Source organism: Ananas comosus, linkage group 13 (assembly GCF_001540865.1).
Source record: "Ananas comosus cultivar F153 linkage group 13, ASM154086v1, whole genome shotgun sequence".
Lineage (NCBI taxonomy): Eukaryota > Viridiplantae > Streptophyta > Magnoliopsida > Poales > Bromeliaceae > Ananas > Ananas comosus.
Genome location: NC_033633.1, coordinates 7,751,071 through 7,765,871, shown reverse-complemented (window position 1 = coordinate 7,765,871; position 14,801 = coordinate 7,751,071). Strand labels below are relative to the sequence as shown.

Here is a 14,801-nt window from a genome sequence, read left to right as displayed (position 1 = left end):
GTATTTTTCTAAATTTTAAAAAATGTTGGATACTCTTATGAAGTATGCAACACGAATCAGGCATGTATCACGCACATATTGGTTTCCAATACGTATCTACTATAATACGGCCAGTAAAATGAAGGTATTTGTGCATCATAGAGAGGCATTTAATACGCAACAACTTACCAGGGGTCACATGATAACAATGATAAAGCTTGATGAATGAAACTGACAGCGCAAAAAGTGTATTCTGTTTGTGTCACGCCTCCGGCCTCGTTTTGTAATTGTTTTCGAGAGCTAATTTGATTTGAAAAACTAGAGTTTGCGAAAGGCCAATTTAAAACTTTTTAAAAACTTGCCTGGGACGCGAACAGACCCCCCAACAGACAACATCCCCCATGTTCGTGCACAGCGACGTGATACAAAGCAACACAATTGCAACACAAAACAACAAATGTGTACCAAATAATCATGACAGTGGAGAAAGTAGAATAGTACGAACTGAACCAAAAAAATCAAAACTCCGCAAAGATCTCAACATAATTATGGCCGACAACTATCTAACTAAACTAAACCACAAAATATCCACGAGTCCAAACCACAAACGTCAACATAAGTAGTAACAAGAGTAAGTTATTACAATTCCAATTCCACAATTGATTTACGACCAGGGTGGGTACTCAAGTAGCTCTATCTAACTCGGACCGTACACAGCACCAATTCCCACCATCAAAGTCACATGTAAAAACAGAGGGTGAAAAACATGTAAAATGTTTTCTGTTTTCTAGTGGGTACAGAATCGCAGAAGGCGAATGAACAGTAGCATAACAAAATATAGAGGCAAAATACATGGTAAGCTAAGTCATATTCCAATACGGAATGATAGTGCTACTGTAATAAGATCAAGTAATGACAGAAAGCATAATAAATTGTATGGTAAGTGATAGTAGCATAACCGACAGTAAGTCCTAGTAAGGGAACATAAAGAATAGAATGTCGAACACTACTGTAATGGAAAGCCAATCATCAGTACATTTCTCAAGTGTACTATGTCATGCGCCAAGCAAACAACAACTCCTTGTATGGGGGATTTTAGTAACCTAGTCTTCTTCAAAAACTTTATTTTAAGATTAGATCCGTTAAAATTTTATTTATAATATAGTCTCCGTTGTGTTTGTAAGTGGTAAAAGCGGTGAATGGTTCACCACATTCGTCAAATTTTTTTATGGAGAGAGAAAGCGGTGAATGATTCACCGCTTTTAAAAAGGATATATAAAAAAAGAATGAGAGAGAATGAAAGGAAAAAATAATAAAAGCGGTAAATGATTCACCGCATTTAAAATATTAATTTTAAGTAGAGTTATGAAAGCGGTGAATGATTCACCGCATTTATAAATCTATTTTTATAATTATTTTTTTTAGAAGACTATTTTTGTAATTATATATATTGATAGGATTATATATAAAAAAAATTCCTATATACACAATCTACGCCATTGTTGATCTTGAGGACCGCAGGCTCATACTGCAACAATGCTCGACGAAACTAGCATATAACCCTTGCCTCATAAGTACGCCGAAAGATTCACAGGTCAGATCTCGACCACTTTTTTAGGGGGAAAAAAATCATTGCGGTGGCCAAACCGCTAATGTACGTGAATGCATAGAGAACAGTGGCAATCATCGTGCAATCATGCTCAAGCAGCTATAATTGTCCAGGTGTCAGCAAAAGCCAAAAATACTCCCATAGAGCAACAATGAACCCAAACGGGGTCTAACTCACAAATATGTCCAAAGGTTATAAACCAATCATCCTGCCTACTACTCATGTTCATAGCATGTAATACAATCTAAAGAGTCAAGTGACATGCGATAATATCAATCGAGAGTAATAATCATCATAGAAATAACCACAGGTATGCAGTATCTGAGTAATAGGTAGTAAAGTAGGTAAAACCATAAAAAACTACATTATGCATGTATATATGTATCAAATGGAAAGGGAATAACCAAGTAATAAAGTTGTACCAACAACCGGATCCAAGCACCGACCTATAATCTGTGTTCATGGGCCCTCGACTCATCTGCATGTCTATAGGTATCACTAAGGCCTAAACAAATCAAACATGGGTCATAATCAGCCCTCTACGCATCAACGATACTAACCGATATGGTCAAACTGCACCGAAGTGTACTACGACGCGTTCGGAACATTAATTCTATGAATCGATTCCCGAAATTCAAGCAGTCACAAACGAACAAGTCAAGCATCATTACGGTCCCTATGCTATCCCGAAATGTACTATCATAGATGTCAGGACAGCCTCACTCAACGTCCTCAGCTACAGGTGTAGTGCACTGAACTTCTACAAATTGTGCAGTTCTAGTGAAAAGTGGCTTAAAAGGCTATTCGAATAGTTCCAACGAGGCTTGGGGAATATTCGAGTGCTTTTTTCGGCACAAACCGTGCGCAAAAACGGACTCCGAAATGTCAAATCTACCAAAGCTGCAGATTTTGTGTTGAGTACAAGTACTGGAATCTGGGTACCTGTACGCAATACAAAATGGTAAGGAGCTAGTTCTCGAATTTTGAGGAACTAAACCCTAGTTATGGTACTGAAAATATTGTGTACCGGTACAGAAAAACTGAGTACCAGAACGCAATAGAAAACCTGAAAATTCAACACTCGGGTTTTGCGGAACTGGAAAACTAGGTACCGAAACTAAATGCCCATGTACCGGACCTACCAGTACGCGAGTTCGAGTACCGGTACGCAGTGCTCCAAAATGCCAGTTTTGACTAGTTGTAATGAGCAAAATGTGGGAGAGTTATTTGCAATTGTTGCAACACCTTATAAAAGTGGGACCTCAGCCATTCTCTCCCCATTTGGTACACAAGAGAACTTTTACCTCTTCTCTCCTCTCCTACTCTCTTCACTCTCTCTCTCTATTGGAGCATCTCCAACCCTAGGAGCTTGGGAGATTACTGTAACACACTGGACCTTTGCAAATTGCAAGGTTCGAGTGTTTGAGCTGTGTTCTGAGTTTTTTCCAGATTTTTCTGGTGGGTCGTTGACAGTGTTCCGACCTATGGCTCGTATCCCGAGATTTGTAGTATTTTATGTAGCGCTAAGGTCACCAAAGAGATGGACTTAGACTACCCTCGGTTTGCTCTCTGCATATGGTGAAACCAGTGACAGGTCGATGGCTGTACCGGTACACATTTGTACCGGTATATTTTGATGGTTGTATCGGTACACTTGTGCCGAATTTCAAACCCGAGGCTCGGGTTTGCATTTTCACCGGATTTGTACCGGTACACGGGAACGTGTACCGGTACACTTTGGCAGATTTTGAGCAGTTTGAACTGCAGGGGTGTTTTTGCAATTGTGGCTATTCTATATAGCACCCCACGCCCCTAGGGCTCTCCCTGAGCCCTCCACCAGCAGAGGAAGAGGTAGGAGACTTCTCCCTTTGATTTCCTTCCCTATTCCTTGGATTATTAGAGGAATAATCACATTTTTTTGCTTCTTTTGGTGCTTTGGTGAACTATCCACCATGAATGAAGCTTGGACTTGGGATTTGAAGCTTGGTTGAGGGAAGATCTTTGAAGTTTGAGGACTTTGAGCCTGGATTGAAGCTTCTAAGAGGTTGGTAGCCCATTCTCTCCCTCTAGATTTGAGTTTTGTTGCTATATGGTAGATGAAACCCTAGATTGGAAACCTAGGGGTGATTTTGGGGCTTTTTGATTAGAGGCTTTTAGGGCTAATCCACTGGGATTAGAACCTTCCTTTAGGTTGGAATGGAAGGATTCTAGCTCTCTTTTGGAGCTTGAGAAGAGATTTCTTCATTGAAGGTGAGTTTTGGCCCTATTCTTGAGCCGGTTAAATATCGAGCTAGGGATTGTTCGTAACGTTCGTTTCTCTCTTCTTTCCTTACCTTTAGGGTGCTAGAGGACTTGGGGACAACATCGTTTGAGCTTACGAAGGGTTCCGAGACGGTTCGGTGGGTTTGACCTAGCCTAGCATATGAGAAATTCTCATATCCTATATTTTGTGCTTCGTAAAGTAGAAATTCATGCATATTCATGTTAAATATATTTATTATGAATTTTAGAATGCTTAAAATGCCTATGTTATATACATAGTATTTTCGGACCTCTATGAAGTAGAGACCTTTGAGGTTTATGTGTGCATTAGCATTCTTATAGGAGACTTGGGGCCATGTTTCCTATAGTAGAAATAGCATGCGTAAGCGCCCTTGAACCTAAATTTTCATTGGACATAGAAACTACTACAATGCCATAAAGAGGCATTAGACAAGATTGACATGTGAAATTGTGAGCTAAAGTCATAAAGCGGCATTGAGCTCGGATTATATGTGAACCTAGTGGATAGGGCCATTGAGAGATTTGGAAAGTAGAACATGCTTGAATATAGAATTGTCTAAGTGTCATAAAGGGGCACTAGACTTGGTAAATGTTGGAATTTCACATTGTGACATAAAACTAGATCATTGTGATGCTAGTGACTAGTGCTATGTTAGAGACATGATGATTGGGTACTTGAGACGATGACTACGCTTGTTTGCCATTTGTGCTCATTCGCACATGCTTGTGAGGGTTGCTCCCTACAAGCCGGCACTCCGGAGTTGGCCTACGCGACTTATGTTCGCTCGTGCGGTATCGAAAAACCTACGGGGTCGGGAGGGATAGACTCATTCCTAGAGTGGGAATGCTGGAGCTACCACCGACACTTAGGTGGCACAAGCTGGACTACTACATTTATGTAGGTCCTAGAACATGATGGGAACACTGACATTGAACCGGAAAATGACAATCACTACTAGATAGGATTAGTAGTTGGATTACTATGACATGCTTATAGCATAGTGTAGCACACTGGACCTTTGCAAATTGCGAGGTTCGAGTGTTCGATGTGTATTCCGAACTTTTCCACACTCGGTGGAGGGCCGTCGATGGTATACCGGCCTAAAAGTTCGAACTCGAGAGTTTTGGCTGAGGCCTGAGAGTTTTTACTCTCGGGGACCNTGACTACCACGGGGCCATTAGGCTCGGCACCGGCCAGACAGCCTTCGGGTGGGTCTCAGGGCCATAGACAGCCTTCGGGTGGGTCTCTTCAGATTTGACTTGAGCATTCATCATGACATGTGGACAGATACTGACTTAGAGTATTACGTGGACTTTGACTAGAATAGTAAACAACGGAACTTTACTATTTCGCATTGTGAACATTATGATAGTTGGAGACTTTTACTTCATGCATAATTGCTTCATATTTATGCTAATTACGCTAAGTAGAGATATCATGTTGTAGTAGGTTACATTATTTTTACTTACCTTTCGCCTTTCTACTGTTACTGTCACTGACATCTTTTGTAGCTTTGGGCCTTGTGGTGTATTCACTGAAGTCAGTAATTGCCCACTGGGAACTATTTTTAATAGTTCTCACGCCCCTGTTTTATGGTTTCCTTTTCAGAGCCTTCGGCACCGGCGGAGGCACGGGATCGCGGCAAAGGAATCGCTTAGCTAGCTAGCGAGGAGCGGTACTTGCCTAGGTGGTTTACTCTTTCTTTTGTAGTTGAGAGAGTGAGAGGTTTTGTATCCATGTATAGAGACCACCTATGTACCTACCTATAGCACTTGTATTTAGGATTTCCTATTGTATTTACTTTATGTCTTCTTTAGTAGATTTACAGTTTTACCTTATCCTTTGTTGTAGCATTTAGACATTTATTATGCTCTGATACTCCTAGATGTCCTTTAATATTGCTTTTATTATTGTTGTTTCTAGACGCCTTATACGTTTTAGACGTATGGCGGGTCTGGGCACGTGCCGGGCGGGCTTCCGCTCGGTCCCGGGGCGTGACACATAGTGTTGAGACATGTAGTATACTTGATATTTTACTTATTGCATTATTGTATACTTGGTTGCCATAATAGAGCATAATCATCATATATTGATAAAACGGGTCATGATACTTACTTGTTGCCATGTTTGGACATATTTCTTATGCATTGGACATTCTTCATCATGAAAGAGTAAATGTACAACACATTGACATCGTAATGCTTATGGTATAGTAAACATACATGCTTTCATATTACAGTTATTATTATTATTATTGTTGCTTACCGTACTTACCCTTTTCTTCTGGGGCCTAGTGGTGCATTGAATTGAGGTCAGTAATTGCCCACTAGGAACTATAAATTATAGTTCTCACACCTATGTTTTATGTCTTATTTCAGAGCCTTCCACGCCGGGAGAGGCTAGGGACCGCGGAAAGGGTATCGCCTCGAGCTAGCTTGCCTTGAGGGACAGGTCGATAGGTGGTCTACCTCTCTTTGTTTTCTTTTGGAGAGGTTGAGAGTTGTACCAGCGTATTAGAGACCACCCATTTTGTGTACTTTTTGTGATAGTTATTGTATAACTTTATATTTCCTCTTTATTATTTAGTTTGTTCCAACTTCTCTTATCGTAGATTATAGATGTGTACTTGCTCTGATATCTCTAGTTGTAGATCATCTCTTGTTTTATTTCCGCTGTTGTTGTAGACGCCTTATATGTGTAAACATATGGCGGGTCTGGGCGCTCTACCGGGAGGGCCTCTGCCGGTCCCGGGGCGTGACAATTACGCTTGGAGGAGGGATTTTTTGGAGGTGGAGAGCCTTTTTCTTGAGCAAGAAAAAGTGAGAAACTTGTGGCTAAAGTGAGGTTTCTTGGAGTTTAAGATTAGGGTTTGGATTTAAACCTTCTAAATGGATTTTTATCAAACCCTAGGCTAATCTAATTTACAAATTATAGAGATTAGCAAATGGATTTGGATTTTGCAATGAATTTTGGGAAACCCTAGGTCAAAAGAGGGTTTTTGGATTTGAAGGGTTTAAAAAATGTTTAACCCTTTAAAACCCTAACTAAGGGATTGGAAATCATAGGGGACAACATGATTTCAAGAGATAAAATCATATTAGGGTTCGAAAATGGTAACAAACCATTTGTCTTGTGTTAGGGCAAGAAGCTTGGGGCTAAGCTTGTAGCACAAGAGAGAAGAGCCTAATTGCAAGTGACTACAAGCAATTAGGGGTGTGCTAAGGTGGGTTGTGTTGTACCAAAGTGATTTGGTCACTTTCATGTCTAGGGTGAAACAACTAAATTATGTTATTTATGGTTGAATGTTAATTAAAATACTAGCCTACTAGGTATGCATGATAGAAGCATATGTTAGTTGGACTTGTTAATGTTGTTGTCTTGTATAAGAGAAAGTCCATGCGAGAGATATATATGAGTTTAGGATCACTACCTTTCATGAAAGAATGTATGCATATTTGACTATTCTTCATATTTATGATATAGCTCATGAATAAATGACATCATGCATGACTCCTTGCATATGTATATTATGACTCATGGATGGATGAATGCATGCATGATGGTTTGGTACACCTATGTTATGGACTAGATAGATGATTGATTTCTCTAGGGTCATTAGAGAACTCAACACATGAATGTAGAGGACATAGTGCCATTGGAACATAGGTTTGAGAACATAATGGGTAGAATACCACTTGGACATGAACAACATTAAACCTAGAAAGGTTAACATATAGGGTGGAATACGTGGACCCTTAGTGAGGCCATGGATGCGGCGATTCCGCTACCATTGATGTTGGGCAAATAAAGGGGATAGCGATTCTATGCCCCGGTACCCAACGAGCACGGCGATTCTGCAACTTATGAATTGTAGCAGAATGGTGCGATGATTCCACTACCAATGCCAAATGAGAGCTGCGATTCCGCATTCGATTGACTCAAGGTTGAGTCAGGCAACGTGGCTAGAATAATGAACCTAGTGATTAAATGTAGTTACATCACACAAGTAGGTTTCATTGTTATGCGTTGTGGCATAAGCATGTTATTCCTTATATGCATGTATATGTGAACTAACCCATGCTTATGTTGTTTTCCTTTGGATCTGGTGGGTCAAGCTTTTTCCTTTGGGTGGTCGTATCCACTGGAAACTATATTTATAATTCTCACCCCATGTTTTTCAGGTCCATCTAAGCTAGACGCGGAGAGGAAAGGGCGTAACACAATAGATAACGGCATTTTCCACTTTTTGTTGCTTTTATAGTTGCACCTCATTTTGGATAATGTAAGGACAAGGTTAATCAAATGTAAAGTCCATTTTGGATTGTATTTTGGCATGAAACTTGTATGTAACTGAATGGAAAAAAAATGATGTAATAGATATAGTATTTACATTATGTCTTGTGATGCTTCTTTGTACAATCCATGTATTCAATTGCTGTTTGAAATATCTTGTGTATATATGCTTGTCACGCCTTAGACAAATAAAGAAAACTCTGTCTGTTCGACGGGTCTGGTGCACATGCCCGATGAATACTTCCGTTGTGGGAGCGGGGCGTGACAACAGGGACTACGGCTACAAAACTACGCAATAATGGGTTCCAAATTGCATCATCTTTGGTGTTGGAACCAGCTAAAGGCTTAACACTCGATCATAGCTAGTTTTGACCAGCAACGAGCCTCCGACTTGCAACCCACAAGTCCCGAAGGCCGGATGCATGAGCATTGCATTGCGAGAACAGAATTCGGCCATGAAAAGTCCCGAAACTACACTTTTCGGTTTCAGGACAGCAGCGCACATCACAATCAGCCCCGAGGGTTAATTCCGCATGAAACCCATCTACAACGAAGCCTTGGCCAGAAACAAGCATAGCCACAAACTCCCAATCACTCAACTTGTCGGCAAGGCCTAGGTTTCGATGTTTCGAGTTTTGGCGTCCGAACCGACCACACTTGTCGCACACGGCCCCAATTATATGCCATGACGCTAAATAGCGCATCCAAAACACTATTGGCGACTAAGATCACATAGCAACCTGCTGCAACACAACTAGGTCACTCAACAATAAGCTATGGGGTTTACAGAGCATCAATTCCGCCAACCGACTCCGAAATCAACTCCGAACTTTGCCTAATACTTCGAACATCACTTCAGCCCCTAAATAGTCCTAAAATGCATCATTTTAGGTGTTGAAACAGCAGCACATAAGGTGGCTCATTATAGGGTTCTTGGCCACGAAACTTAGCCTCAAACGGGTTACGGGTTCTCCAAACACCAACTTTGGTGTCAGAACCAGCATGCCGAATTGCGCTTGTCTACCATCAATTCCAGCCAGTAAAAGCTTCCGGATCAATACTGATAGTAGAAGAACTTCCAAATCATAGCTTCGCCCTCAAACATATGTACAACGCTAAACAACAAGTTTAGGATGCACAAAGACCAATTACTCATGCTCAGGACATTGTTTCTGCTAACCAGCCTTTGAAACGACACTAATCATTGATCCATGTGACCGGAGCGTCGCTTCAGCCCCAAGGGGTCCCAACACGCACCATCTTCGGCGTCGGGACAACTGCGAGAATAGTGCATGGCAATGGGCCACACGACCATGAGGCTCGGCCACAAATGAAACTCTCGGATACCCTTTTCGGCATCTAAATCACCAGTCGAGTCACACTCAGCACACAACGGGTTAAGAAAGGACAGGAGGGAGGATTCCGCCAGCAAGTGCTGTGCCCAACCACCTTGCGCTGTCCGCAAGGCTCTCAACACAATACAACATCAAAACGTAACCCTTAAACCTACCAGCACGCATTAACGAACACAAACGAGGTGGTTTAGATTATTTTACCCAAAGCTATACCTCGCATCCGATCCGAGGCGCCGCCCAAGGAGGATGACAACGAAGCCCGGCCTTTCTTTCACCAATCCAAGGGTTCCGGCGACACTCGCTGGCCGCAGGGGAAGGGAGGAGGTGGCCGGAGAAGGAGACGATGGAGAGCTCGGCCCAGGGAAGAGGAGCCCGGCCCAGGGGGATGTTGTTCGGCCAGGGGGGCAGGAGGACAACCGCACGGGTTGAACGAGCGCGTCGCCAGCCGGAGGGGAAGTCGCCGGTCACGTGCGGGCACCGAGAAGGCAGCGGCGGCTTGGTGATAATGACGAGCGGATGGGAAAGAAAGAGAGACCTCGACGCAGAGGAGATCCCGCGGCTCGCAGGATTGCTAGCAGGAGATGAGGAGGCGACGGCGGCCTGCTGGGGATGGAGCTCGGCCAAGGAGAAGGCGGCGACTGCGTGCGTCTGAGGGAGAAGAAAGAGAAGAGAGGAGGGTCTGTGGCTGCGTCGTCGGCCGGAGGGGTGGGTCGCCGGAGCCGTACGGTCACAAGAAGGCCGGCCCTGCGTTGAGGTGGGTTTGGTTGGCAACCTAAGGAAGGAGAGAGAGACCGTATCCCTTATTTCCCTTATTGGGGTTTTTTGCAAATAGCCCCTGACAAATTTATTTACAAAAATAATCCTGTCAAAAAATTATTTGCAAAAACAGCCCTGCCCCTGCCATGCCAGCGCCACGTCAGCGCCACGCAGGCAGGGCCGGCCAGGTGTTTAAGTTGGTTCACCGTGTTTAGACACGGTGAACCATTCACCGTGTTCAATAGAAATAGCCAGAATGTTAGTAGAAGACACGGTGAACTAATCACCGTGTTCAATAGAAATAGCCAGAATGTTATTTCTACTAGACACGGTGAACCAATTACCGTGTCTAAACACGGTGATTGGTTTACCGTGTCTGGACACGGTGAACTAGTCACCGTGTTCAATACAAATAAAGGCTGTGGAATAGCCGCTATACGGCTAACTACCAGGGACTTAGCCGCTATACTGCTAAGTCGTGGGCATTTCTATTGGACACGGTGAACTGTTCACTGTGTCTAAACGCGGTGAGCTGTTCGCCATGTCTAATATAAATACTGCCACCTTGCGAGTAGGGTATTTCTATTGGACACGGTGAATGGTTCACCGTGTCCAGTATAACCAGTCAAGACATGGTGAACCATTCACCGTGTTCTCTTCGAACATCCCCCCCTCCCGAACTCTGTCTCTCTCGATCTCTCTCTCTCTCTCTCTCTCGATCTCTCTTTCTCTCGCTCTCTTCCTCTTGCTCTCTCTCTCTGGCCGCCGCCGCCGCCGTCGCCGCCGCCGCCCTTTGTTGCCCGAGGTAGCTCGCTTCCTCGTTCTCTCTCTAGCCCTAGAAGCATCTCTCTCTCTCTCTCTCTCTCTCTCTTTCCCCCTTCTGTGGCTCTCTTCGTGCTCTTGCTCTCTCTCTCTGGCCTCCGCCCGATCCTCTGTCAGCGGCGGCCTGCGCGGGCTTTGTTTTCCGATGTTGGTCGCTTCACTCGTTCTCTCTCTAGCCCTAGAAGCATCTCTCTCTCTCTCTCTCTCTCTCTCTTTCCCCTCTTCAAAATTACTGCATGCATCCGGTGCATTAGTGTAACTCTGCACCGCCTATCTATTAGCCATCAGTGTCGAATGGATAGAAGGAAAATTGATAAAGCGAGAGAGTAATAGACGAGTGGTGCGCAAGGGTATAGATGGACCAGGTGCAGGAAATCATTTCCCTTTGCAGCAAACATAGTTTTAGATTTCTCTCGTGCATTNCAGCACTCTCACAGTGGCTTCTCACAGTGAGAAGCCACTGTGAGGCTTCTCACTGTGAGAATCCCCACCCCCCTATAATATACCGAGAATTCGAAAAATAAATATCGAACTTTAGTTAAATTGACCAAAGTGCGAGGTTGGAACACTTCGGAAAGTCCGGAGGTGTTAAAATGATCAAAAGTGTGTTGTAGGAGGTTTTAGAGAGCTAAAGAATTAAATTCTGCAAACTGCATATTTTCAGCTCTCGGGGACCGGTCCCTGCGGGGAGAGACCGGTCCCCGAACGCGTGAGAAATGAGACAGCCGAAAAATCGGCTAAGTCCCAGAAAGTAGCTCTTGGGAACCAGTCCCTGCGGGGAGAGACCGGTCCCCGAGAGACCGGTCCCCCAGTGAGAGATCGGTTGCGTTGCGCGTGCGCCCTGCTACTCGCGGGGAGAGCTCTCTGGGACCGGTCCCAAGTCGGGGAGACCGGTCCCCGAGCACGAAATCTGCCCAGTCCAGGCAGTGTATTAAAGTGAAAGTTGAGGGGTTTATTTGTATTTTTGCAACCCATAGAGCTATGTATGGGAGTAAATGAGAAATTTCTCTCATTCCTCATCCTCTCACGCTCTCTTCTCTCCCTCTTTCTCTCTAGAAGACAAAAGAGGAGAAGAAGAAGGTAAAGAAAGGAAAGGAAAAGAAGGAGAAGGTGATGAAAAAGCCATTGAAGTGAAGCAACTTCATCTTCTTCCTCTCTAGTGCAAGAAAGGGAAAGCTTTGAGGTAAGCTTCAACCCTAATGTAACACACTCGACCTTTGCAAATTGCGAGGTTCGAGTGTTTGATCTGTGTGTCGAGCTTTTTCAGACTTTCTGGAATGTCGTAGACAGTGTTCCGACCTATGGCTCGCATCCCGAGAATTGTGGTTTTAAGCTGGTGCCAAAAACCCAAAAAGATTGGACCTTGGTCAGCTCTCGGGTAGCCTGCAGCAGAGCTTGTACCGGAACAAGACTTGTCTTGTACCGGTACAAGGTTGATGGTTGTACCGATACAGCCATCAGGCTTGTACCGGTACAGAGCCGCAGACCCCGCAACCCGAGCCTCGGGTGTCACGCCCCGGGACCGGCGGAGGCCCTCCCGGTAGCGTGCCCAGACCCGCCATATGTCTACACATATAAGGCGTCTACAATAAAAGCGGAAGTAAAAGCAAGTAATAAAACAAATAGAAGAAGAGAAATAATGAGCAGCTAATGATATCAGAGCGAGTAAAGTTCTAACATCTACACCAAGGTAAAGTAGTCATAAGTAGTACAATATCTGTCTCAAAAGTACAAAAGTGGTGGTCTCTAGTACACTGGTAGAACTCTCAACCTCTCGCAAAAGGGAACAAAAATCGAGAGGTAGACCACCTAGCAACTCGTCCTCGAAGGAAGCTAGCTCGAAGCAACTCCCTTCCCGCGATCCCTGGCCTCACCCTGGGGGACTTGGAGCCTTTTCTTCTTTTCTCCTGCACACTTGCAACCAACAGAGAAATATCTCTCTCTCTCCAACAACTTTGCTCTCACCAAAGAGATGAATTGGAGTGCTTTGGAGAAGAAATGTTCTTGGAGGTGAAAGTCTTCCTCCTCTTCATTACTTGGTTGAGAAAAGCTTGTGTTATGAGGTGCTAAACGGTGTGAAGCGTCGTCGTCGATTCGTCGAGACAGATCGACCGGACAGAGTAAAGCGCGACTAGGGAAACGTGCAATTGAGAACCTAGGCTCGTGATACGCGGTAAAAGGTGGGTGTGCTCATCCCGAAGTATCCACGTTTCCTTTATGTCTAGTTTTAATTTTTGATCATATTCATATATTGATATCTTGGCACTATAGGATTAGTAGGTGATAATTCGCATATCGCGTTGCATGTTTCCTATGGTAGTGTAGCATTGTGGCTTGACACTCAGAAACTCTAGGTTGCATGAGGATGTAGGGATGCTGCAAAACTCCTATGAGTTGCGGTAATTTCATCTTTAGTGTGAGGCTAGATGATCGTCATGATTGCATGATACTAGTAGGCAAGATCTATTGTGCATGAATGTTGAGGTAAGTGTGAATGTAACGTTGGCATGAGAACTTTTATATAGATGCAATATAGATGTACTTTGCATGTTGCATTGAATTGCTAGCCGGACTATATTGCATATGAGGATATGATGTGAGAATAGAAAAAAAAGACTAGATATGAGGAGCTAGTATGTGAACCAATGACATTGTAAAATTAAACCATTGCAATATGTGGGCGACTTTGACATAGCATGCCTTGTGAATTATTTGGGTGTGGGATTCCCCCTGATGTCCTCGTGCGGGAGGACTGATCATAACTCAGTTCTCTAGTTGTATTGAGGAGTCGGCCTCCCATTATCTGTGAGCTCTCGGAGTTGTATCAAGTGAGATTGAACGGCGGGAGGTGGTCACAGGCGGTGTGGCCCCCGCAAGACGTCAACGGTGGCGTGACGGTGTGACCGAGTCGTGGTTCGACCTTGGCGAACCGATTGGATTGAATCCAGCCATGTTCATCGGCATTACATAAGGTGCATACATGGTAGAGTATTATACTTGTTGACAGTATTAGTACGGCATAGCTACACACATTTGACATGATATACGATGTAGATGAGGCAGAGTAGGCTCTGTGTTATATCTATTAATCCTTTGAACTGTTGACCTCTGTATTGTTCTATGGCCTCTTTCTTTAGGACCTCAATGGAAAACCGGCGGCGTCGGCGGCCCGACCCACTGGGAACTATATTTAATGAGTTCTCACCCGGTGGTTTTTGGGTAGCAGTACACATAGAGGCGGCCGACGCGACCGCTGCGGCAAGGATAGCGCGCCCATAATGAGCCTAGTTAATAGCTTTTCGCATGCATTAGAGTACAGCTCGTGTCTATCTATCGTATATTTTGGATAGATATCATGAGGATCTACTTGTATTTTGAAAAAACATGTACTTACATTTTGAAGATGAAAATATAATATATTCAAATAATGTAAATGTTGAAATGATTGTGATAGTTAGACTATCTCTCGTTTATAGCCTTGTATATCAATCTGTGTTCTTCGCTCTTTAGATGTATTGCCACTTGTTGTCCATCGTATTTGATCATTGTATGTTATTTAGGGCAAATTCCTAGGTGCGCCTAACTGATACTGATGCTGGTTGCTGGCGCTTGCGGACAGAGCGGTCACTGTTCCGTTCGGCGGTCCGTCCTGATGTGCCCAGGAACGCTGCAAAATTGGAGTGATTCGGGGGCGGGCGTGACC

At 43.9% G+C, this 14,801-nt stretch overlaps 1 protein-coding gene across 7 annotated transcripts in view; it reads right to left on the bottom strand.

The window, feature by feature from the left end:
- LOC109719548 overlaps positions 1 to 10,351 on the bottom strand; it is a 45,071-nt gene extending 34,720 nt beyond the window's left edge. For 3 of the 7 annotated variants that reach the window (XM_020246295.1, XM_020246297.1, XM_020246298.1), the window contains exon 1: positions 9,734 to 10,345. The gene's annotated coding sequence lies outside the window, so the exon portion shown is untranslated. Of the gene's footprint in view, positions 1 to 9,721 lie in introns of all 7 variants that reach the window. The other 4 variants (XM_020246301.1, XM_020246302.1, XM_020246299.1 and 1 more) reach the window with 3 other exon arrangements.